Genomic DNA, 9754 nt, shown 5'->3' with positions numbered 1-9754 from the left:
TACTCCAAGATTATGTACTTTGTAATCTCTATTTATAGGGCTCCTATTATCAATGAATACACACAACTATTCTTCCAATTCTCTCTACAATCTCTCTGCATTCCACACTACTAGAATAATGTCATTAGACATCGCCACTATTAAATCGGTCAGGATTGCACCTGATGTTAAAAATCGTTCTAACATCAGTTTGTGAAAAAACCGATTTCTATTGTTATTATAGACATCAGTCACTAACTGAAACGATGAGAAAGGTTTTGTTGGAAAATTTTTTAAAAATGCGGAGGGACTAACTTTAAAAAATTTGAGAACACGGGGACTAAAATTTCATTCCCCCCAACACTTAGTATTTTTTCCGCTTTCTCTAAAATTTCGAACCCAGACCTCCAGATCTCCTTCTCCAAGCTGACCTGCATCGACTCCCGATCTCCTTCTCCAAGCTGACCTGCGTCGACTCCCGACCTCATTCTCCAACCTAAGCCTACTGGAGCCGCCTCCGAGTCCCCGACCTCGCTCTCTGACCCCGAGTTCCCCTGCCTCGCTCTGACCCCGAGTCCCCGATCTAGTTTTCCAGACCTCGAGCTTGAGCTCCGATCTGACCTCGAGCTTATTAGCCGACCTGAGCTTGTCATTCTCCAACGTCTAGTCTCGTAGGTCCTCTCTCTCTCTCTCTCTCTCTCTCTCTTCTCTTGGTTACCACCAGTACTGATTTTCTGTCCGGTTTTGATCTAAAGTTCAGTCTTTTTTGTTTAATTCTTGTGTATTTGAGTTGGGTTTGTCTTTGAATGGCTTAAATGTGTGGTATTTTGAGCTGGTGCATGTTGATTGTGTTTGATTTTAGTTCTTGCACATGTTGGCTGTCAATCTGCAGAGGAAGATCGTAGATTGAAGGTTTTCAAGAAGGAGTGGTTTGGAGGCAAGGACTGTCTTGACATTGGCTGCTATTCTAGGGTTATCACTATACAAATCGGTAGTTATTCTTGCTTATAATGATCATCATTGTGTGTTATGAGTTTATTAGCTATGGTTTATTGTAATTTTCCTCTTCTTCTAGTCAAATGGAAAGAAGAGCATCAATCTGGGTATTTGATTGCCCATTCTGTTCTTTTTGTCCTTCCGAATTCTCATGCATTGGTTTGTTGCTTTTGTTATAGTGGTTTGATGCTGTTCTTTGGTTTTCATTGTAGTTGTTTGATGATGTTCTGCATTTACCTTTTGTTATTGTTTTCAATTTTCGGTTTGTTATTCTGGAGCTCTACTCTTGAAGTCATTATTATTAAATGAAATCTGTATCACTGAAAATTTATGTTCAAGTGAATTTGAAGCAATCTGTATCTATGTAGTTAGATGTAGGCAGTTAGGCATTTAAGCATTCATGACAACTGTTTGATGTTTTATTGGATGTGTTGAATTGTCATGTAATTGCAGCGGTTAGTCAACATTGCCTTATGATCACCCAAGATTGCAACCCCCTGAACCTTCCACCCTAAACTCTAAACCGTGAATATGAGCTATTGTTTTCTGAATTGAAGTTCTTTCAATACTGTATACTGTGCATGTTTTGCACAATGAACAATACTGAGAAACATTAATTCAGGAGAATTTCAGACTTAGGTTTAGAGTCAGCATACTTGAGTTAAAACTCTGAACCTAACTTTTCTATTCTCAAGTACCGTTGAATCTATTTGGGGTCCAATCGCTATTACATTGGTTTTTTTTTCATTGCACGGGTTATTCATGAAAATCTGGAAATCATGTTATCACTTTCTTTCTTATTTTTGTTGTCAATTTAGTTTGGTGTCAAAGTTTCATTCATGGAATTGGTTGACGTTGAAAAAATTTAATGCCTTTTATGATTTGATTTTAGGTTTATGTATCAGAAAACTAGATGGAGATTTGTGCTGTATGAATTTTGAGTTGTGAATAATGACTTCGTGTTTCTTTTTTACTTCTCATGTTGGCACTATATACTATGGTTATGCTCCTCTTTCATTTGCTGCTTGAATGAAGCGTTGCTAGACTTAAATTTATCTAATCCTCAATTGATATGCTCCTCTTTCAAGTTTATGTTTCTCTGTTTCTTGTTGCTTGTGGAGCTCTTGTCCACTTTGCTTTGATTGTTTTCCCAAAAGAAAAATATGATTATTACACTGATCATTTGCTAGCATTAAAGCTGTCAGTTGAATGTGAAAGTATATATTAACTAGCAATTGGTTATTCACAGGTCAACATTCATTAGTGACCAAGATCTAAGGGTTGCAGTATGAGTGTATCCACAAGGAAACAAGTAAGTGATTTCTTTTTACATGTTTAATTTGCTGAAATACACTTCATAAGAATTTCTGAAGTCTAATACTAATTCGAAGTTTATCCATATATTACAAATTGTATAAGTAGCAGTTGTCTTCTCAATTGGGTAATTATTCTTGATATACAATTATAGGTTGCTCTAATTGATTGGTATGGTTGTGAAATATAAGTTTCCTTCAGAGAATTATATAACTGAAAAATTAAACCTACAATTTGATTATGAATGCTGAAAAGTAATCCCTAATATAGGTTGTAGCAACTTCTGGAAAATATCGGTTTGTGTGGCACTATGTGTTGTTATCTGTTTGTCTTGGCTGGAGCCCTATTTTGCAGTTCAGTCCTAGTTTTTGGATTGTCCTCTTTCCCTTGATTGATATCTTTTCTGTTTGCTACGCAAAAACAAAAATAAGACAAAAAGAAACAAAACCAAACAAAAAACAGAAAACAAAAATGATAAAAACTTTTGGAAAAGATTGGTTATCCTGAACCCCACCCTTTCCCTTTTGTTATTCCCTACATACCATTTTCAATCAATGATGTTCTCTTCTTCAGGGGATGAAAGACAGAGAAAATTATTCTTCTTCCCGTCATGTCCCTGAAGATATTGTCAGGGATATTCTTAAAAGGCTATTTACCAAATCGCTGGTCTGGTTTCTAAGTGTATCAAAGGACTAGAATCATATAATTTCAGACCCAGGATTTGCTGCCAGCCATCTCAGTCACAATATATTAGTCTACAAATCTTTCCTTGATCTCTTAGCACAAAAAGCTCCAACCTTCTGAGTACCCGTTAGCTACCAAGGATGCTCTTCATCTATGCTAGATTCACAGTTCTATATTACAAGTAACAAATTGAGGGAACCAAAACAAACTTGGAACCTGGAATTCACAGCTTTGTATTTTAATTCTTGGTGTCTTTTTCTCTTCCATTGACACTTAATGACCTCATGAACTTACATTTTTCAAACATTTCTGGGGCCGCATAACTCAATTTGGTAGTTGGCATCTCCATTTGAGTAGAAGAATAGCAATCCCAGTAAAGTAAAGATTATTATTTCAGTATGGAACTATGGATAAGTGAATTTTGAAGTTAATTGTTCAACTATTTGTTTGTTTTACTTTACTATGAAAAATGTGAATAGTGTCCTGCTTCTGCTTCCTTTTCTCTCTAATCAATACAACGTAACACATGCATTCTCTTCGTTCTTATTTGACTGTCTGAGAATATATATGTAAGTTATTTCATTTTAGAATAGTAATGCTTACTGTTAGATTACATGTACATACATTTATTAATATCAAATAAGATTACAGGTCCATCTTATGTTTGTTAAATGTACCTGTTCTAAATCTTGAAAGAAGACTTATGCTTCTGATTCAAATTCAGTTTGATAATATTTTAATTTTAATTTTTTATTTTTATCTCTGCAGTAAAGGTTTCAGTTATGATCCTCCATTAGCCCTTAAACAGGGCTTACTAAAGGTAACATGAAATTAAGTTTGATTGCTATTTTTGCTTTCTTTTTTAGGAAAGGATTGAGATCAATTTTTGTTGTCACCACTTCTCACTTAGTTCTTAATTTTAGTATTGTCGTGTATATCTCGCTTTGTGTTGGGGCAGCTGGAATGTTGGGTTAGTTAAAATATCTGTGGTTTAGTCATGGATAGCATGGTGCTTAGTTAACCGATTATCATGTGGGTTATGTATTAATGTAGGGAACATTGGATATTGACAATCATTTGGGAAGATGAGATTTATATCGTCGACCCTTTGCCAAAACCAGTGCATTACAAACCATGGGAAAATGCAGTGATAAAGTAAGCTTGATTATGGTTTGTTAATTCACTGTCTTTGTGCACCAAGTAATATTCTTGCTGAATATTTCCTTCGTGGTGATGTATGCAGTGCAGTTAAAACTTACAATGCTGAAAAGGGGAGGGTTAACAAAGTGCCTAAGTTAAAATTACTTCCGGTAAGCATAGTATTTGTGGTTGATCGAGTTACAATATATGTTTTACTATGATAATTCTCTTTCTAATTCAATAACATGAATAAATAGGGCGCACCTAAGCAGCCGGGTGGAGTTGAGTGTGGCTATTATGTTATGCGGTACATGAAGGATATTATTAATGATGACACGCTTTCGTTTTCAACCAAGGTATAAGCATTGTAATTTGACAAAAAACTGTTTTAAATATTGGTGTATCATTATGACATACATTGTTATATGTATTTGTAGTGGGCGGTAAAGGATCGGAAAGGGTATACCCAACAACAACTTGACGAGGTCCGCATTGAAGTAGCCGACTACTTACAGACTCTGTTGTAGGTTCTGACCAGTTTCTTGATTTTGAGTTAGACTAGCTTTTAACTAACTTTTTTGTAGCAATTATGAACAAACAAGAATACTAATTGCTAGGCTAGCCTTGTAGTATATAGGTGCATGAATTGGGGTTTTATTTTCCCCATTTTATAAACTGTTAAGGATGATGAATGTCGGATATAATACCCCAATTTGCAATTTATAATCACAGTTCTATTTTGTGGACAGAATCCTCTTTATAGAATGTGATGTTTAGATATAAAGTTGAAATCAGTTTTAGTCATAAAAACTGATGTCCATTAATACAGATACATCAGTTCCAAAATGAAAATCGATGTTACTAATATATCCAGACATCGGTTCATTGTTAAAAACGATATACTACCGAGTGCCAGACATCAGTTCTGAAATGAAAACCGATGTTACTAAAATATCCAGACATCGGTTCATTGTCAGAAACGATATACTACCGAGTGCCAGACATCAGTTCCGAAATGAAAACCGATGTTACTAAAACATCCAGACATCGGTTCATTGTCAGAAACGATATACTACTGAGTCCCAGACATCAGTTCCGAAAGGAAAACCGATGTTACTAAACAATCCAGACATCGGTTCATTGTCAGAAACGATATACTATCGAGTGCCAGACATCAGTTCCGAAATGAACACCGATGTTACTAACATATCCACACATCGGTTCATTGTCAGAAACGATATACTACCGAGTGCCAGACATCAGTTCCGAAATGAAAACCGATGTTACTAAAATATCCAGACATCGATTTTTGAATAGAAACGATGTGCAATATATTATTAACATCGTTTTTTCGTTACACACTGATGTTAATATAAGTAAATATATCGGTATATGTGGCAGATTACGCTTCAAAATCATTAAGAACAAGAAATGTTTATGGGAACCGATGTCTGTAACAGTATTACTCATCGGTTCTTAAATCAATAACGATGTTAAAACTCAAACTTGTGTTATATAATCTATATTTCTTTAAGCTTTAAATACAATAAAATGTGGGTTTAACAATAGTAAAGCATGCAAGTTTGTTATCATTTAAACCTATTTACATCGGTTTATTATAAGGAACCGATGTCTACCCGAATATTAGACATCGGCTAAAAACCGATGTCTGCATTTTCCGGATCTTTCTCATCACCCACAAAGACATCGGTTGGGTTTTTGTTTCTCATTGGTTTTTGACCGATGTCTGGGGCCATAATTCTAGTAGTGCCAATTTCCTTTAACACGTTATCAGCACGAGCCCTAACCCTGAATCAGAAGCCAAAACTCTTTTCTTCTCTCTTCTTGCCGTGAAACCCTAGAACCCTACCCTAGGATCACCTCATGCGCGCCACCATCTCTGCGCATGGTTTTGGGAAGAAAATCACAAGACTACAAAGAAAAGAAGAACAAGAAAATCAAGCATCAAGAAAGCACCAAGTAAGTTTTAAATTAAAGTTCCTGCTTTCTGTACTTTAATTTTATCTACTTTTTCTTCGGGGACTTGCAACCTCCCTTCTTCTACATCCCACCTTTCTGTAACGTGGGTTCAATTCTATAAAAGCAGAATCGTGGGGATTCACGCTATACGAACATATTAAGTGTGTTCGTAGACTTCGGACTAAGAGCGTCCGTAAGCATCGATTTTGACCATACAAACATCATTGTTTCTGTCTAATCCAAATTTCTTGGAAATCGATTCCTTGGTAGCATTAAGGCTCAGAAATTTTAATATTAGTTTTTGTGGAAGCTTTGACTCTGAAACTAATCCGTTCTTGTTTCTTGAACGAGCTCGATTTTACTCCATTGGATTCTACGAGCACGGGATATTTCATGTGGGCTCATAATGTTGAGCTCCACCTAATTGCCCTTCATTTATTGCCTACAATCCAAGAGCCCTGTTATGAAAGAACTGCTCAAGACTATCAAACTGAGATAGATAATTTCAGGGCAGTTACCCTGATGAAGCGCCACATAGAGATGGCACTCCAGTTTGAGTACATGAATGAGGATAGCGCTAGAAACCTTTGGGTAGCGCTTCGTGAACATTTTAGTAACCATTCACCATCTTCCGAACTTAGAAGCATAATGGAATAATCTCCGCTTCTCTAAACTTTGAAATAGTTATGGAATATTGTTCGGAAGCTATCCGCATCAGATCATTGATGCATGCTTGTAGAAAAAACTATCACAGAAGAATAATTGATTGAGAAAACCCTAACTACCTTCCCTGTCACTGAATTAAGATTCTCTGAGCTCTATCGAATCTTAATCTATAAAGGACGGATCACAAATCTCCATTAGCTAATTAGAGCTATGGCTTGTGTTGAAAGGCACAACCACAAATTTGTGAATAGAGAATATGGTAGGCCTCAAGATGGCTACCATGAGCACCGTTCAATGGCTAGAAGAAGTCGCCATGGACGATATAATCCATATGATCAACATGCTCAAGAAGGTAATTGCCAAAAAAGTTGGCGAATACATGACCAAAGAAGTCATGACGTTGAGGGTATAGGGGTTGGGCACCATGGCGCCACTTTTGGCCATGGTAACACTATTCCAACGCCAATGGTCCTAAGGATCATGTATATTGGGTCAATACGCCTCAATCAAGAGAGCATCCTCTACATTATGTTTTATGGAGTACCTGATCAACGGTGATCAAGATATCGAGTTATGGTAGACTTTAAATCTGGCGATGAAGATAAAATGCCGCAGATTTTTTAGCATAGTCTTTATTTTTCAAGAATTATGTAATGGCAATTATGCCTTAGTCAATAAATGACATTTTGTTTTAACTCTTTCTCACTAGGCTCATCCAATTAATTGTGATGTCTAGAAAAGGTTTGAACTGAGAGAACGATTTTAAAAGTAAGCATAGCTCCACCAAAATCTCGTCTTACCTTACCTGGTCACTATCAAATTGGAGTTATCGAACGGATTGAGTGACTACAATTTGTCTAAGTTTGATTTTTATTTTGGATTAGATTTTGGTTAAGAAACTTTGATGTAATCATTGGCTATTATTAATAAAGTATCGATTATTCTATTTCATGTCTTGGACATATCTTAAATTCAAATATTATCTCAAAGATATAAGAACCAATGGTTTTTATGTGGAAACACATTATGAGAATGGACAAGAGTTCATTTGCATCACCTCTAATGACTACGGACATAAATGAGTCTTAGAAAAACTTATGTGTCGTTCTAGTGGGTTGTTTGCAACCACTATTCGAATCATTGAATCAAACCATGTCATGAGAGATGACTTATGGGTTTCTGACACATATAGGCTTTGGCATGACCGTTTGGGACACCCAGGTCATGACATGATGATCCGTCTATTAAAGACTTCACATGGACATCCATTCTTCAGAACGAAGAGAAGTAAGAATCAAAAATTGATTTGAGAAGAAGCATGGCACACCCCATGCGCCTCACAGCGTCGCCACCATTCTAGACCGGCACCAATGGCCGGCGCCGCCTACCCCCTGCGGCCATCACTTGGCTATGACGCCAAGAACCCCAATTCACCTCCTCTTTTTACTTCTAAAGTCAATTGTGACTTCATGGCTCAACCAAAATCTTCATTGGTTGCTTCTAAAACCCATATTTTGTTTTGTAAAGCCTGCTTTTTAGGATCGAGACCATCCTATGCAAAGGACACTAAGGAAATAATTTCATTCTTACATAGAATTCAAGGGGATTCTGTGGATCGATTCAACCAACTTGCAAACTGCTTAGATGTTTTATGGTGTTGGTTGATGTGCGGACACGCTGGTCACATGTCGTGCTATCGTCCACTCGTTATGCTGCTTATGATAAACTCCTAGCCCTAATCATACGACTATGGGTTCAATACGCAGATCATCACATTCAGTTAATTAGACTTGATAATGCTAGAGAGTTTACATCAAAAATTTTTGATGACTATTGCATATCGTTGGGGATTGATATTAGGCATCATATTCCCATATACACACCCCAATGGTCTCGCCGAAAAGCCACCATTAAACGACTACGATGGTAGCCCGAACATTGGTAATGCGCACCAATATTTCCGCTTGGGGTTATGCAATATCACATGCAGCTATGCTAATTCATCTACGACTCATAGCCACTCAACTTTTATTTGCATTACAACTAGTGACTGGGTGCGAGTCTAATATCTCGTACTTATGCATATTTGAGTGTGCGGTTTATGTGCCAATTGCCGCCACAACACATCAAAAAGAGTCATTGCAACGAATGCATATATATATATATATATATATATATATATATATATATATATATATATATTGTGTTGGATATAAATCTCCAACTATAAGTCCGCTATGTAGAACCCTTGACAGGCGATCTCTTTTCCGCTAGATTTGCGGATTGTCACTTTGATGAGACAGTCTTCCCGTCGTTAGGGGGAGATTAGAACGTCAACGTTCAACAGGAACGACAGGAATTGTCATGGTCTGTCCCCACTATGTCTCATTTCGATCCCCTAAAAGTGACGAGATCACATATACCTGCTGCAAACATGCCTGCAAGGATTGATGTCCCCACAAGAGGACATGGCGCCACCCAGGAGAGATGGGCATGGCATCACCACCATGGATGGTGGTATGGTGACGCCATAAGGTGGCATAATGGCGTCATAGGCCATGGGTTTCGCTAGAGAGCGTAGGAGACCCATATGTTCGATGGATTCTCGCCCTAGGAAGAGAGCGAGTTTGGCACAACTTGATCCATTGATCATTGATACTCAAAATCCATCTCATGAGAATATTCTGGATTGTGGTTATGTCCAAGAGACATCGTTGGGGGACGCCTCAATATTAGAACCAATTCCTGTGAATATAGAGATCTCTACAAACTACACTAGTGTACATGAGGACGTGGAATTATTGAGATCTATGACATCGAATCTTGCTCCGTTGAAGAATGCCATCGTAGAGAAAATTGGCCTAAATGGAAAGATGTGATCCAAGTTGAATTGGATTCACTAACAAAGAGGAAGGATTTCGGGCTTGATATGCTAACACCTCCTAACATAAAACCTGTTGACATTAATAGGTCTTCGTTAGATAGCGTGATGAGA

General features: G+C 37.2%; 1 long non-coding RNA gene across 4 annotated transcripts; it reads left to right on the top strand.

Moving 5' to 3' along the window:
• The first annotated feature begins 338 nt into the window (after nt 1-338).
• On the top strand, nt 339-4842 carry LOC133716548 (uncharacterized). 4 transcript variants are annotated; one of them, XR_009849349.1, is made up of 8 exons: nt 339-650; nt 872-970; nt 2225-2287; nt 3742-3793; nt 4027-4128; nt 4217-4283; nt 4371-4469; nt 4551-4842. It is a non-coding gene; the product is annotated as an uncharacterized LOC133716548 (long non-coding RNA). The 4 variants fall into 4 exon arrangements; XR_009849351.1 differs by having other exon boundaries at nt 842-970; XR_009849350.1 differs by having other exon boundaries at nt 339-654.
• The last annotated feature ends 4912 nt before the right edge of the window (nt 4843-9754 follow it).

Source organism: Rosa rugosa, chromosome 6 (genome assembly GCF_958449725.1).
Source record: "Rosa rugosa chromosome 6, drRosRugo1.1, whole genome shotgun sequence".
NCBI classification, from domain to species: domain Eukaryota; kingdom Viridiplantae; phylum Streptophyta; class Magnoliopsida; order Rosales; family Rosaceae; genus Rosa; species Rosa rugosa.
The sequence above is the reverse complement of the archived record's forward strand: the minus strand, read 5'-3'. Positions and strand labels throughout refer to the sequence as shown.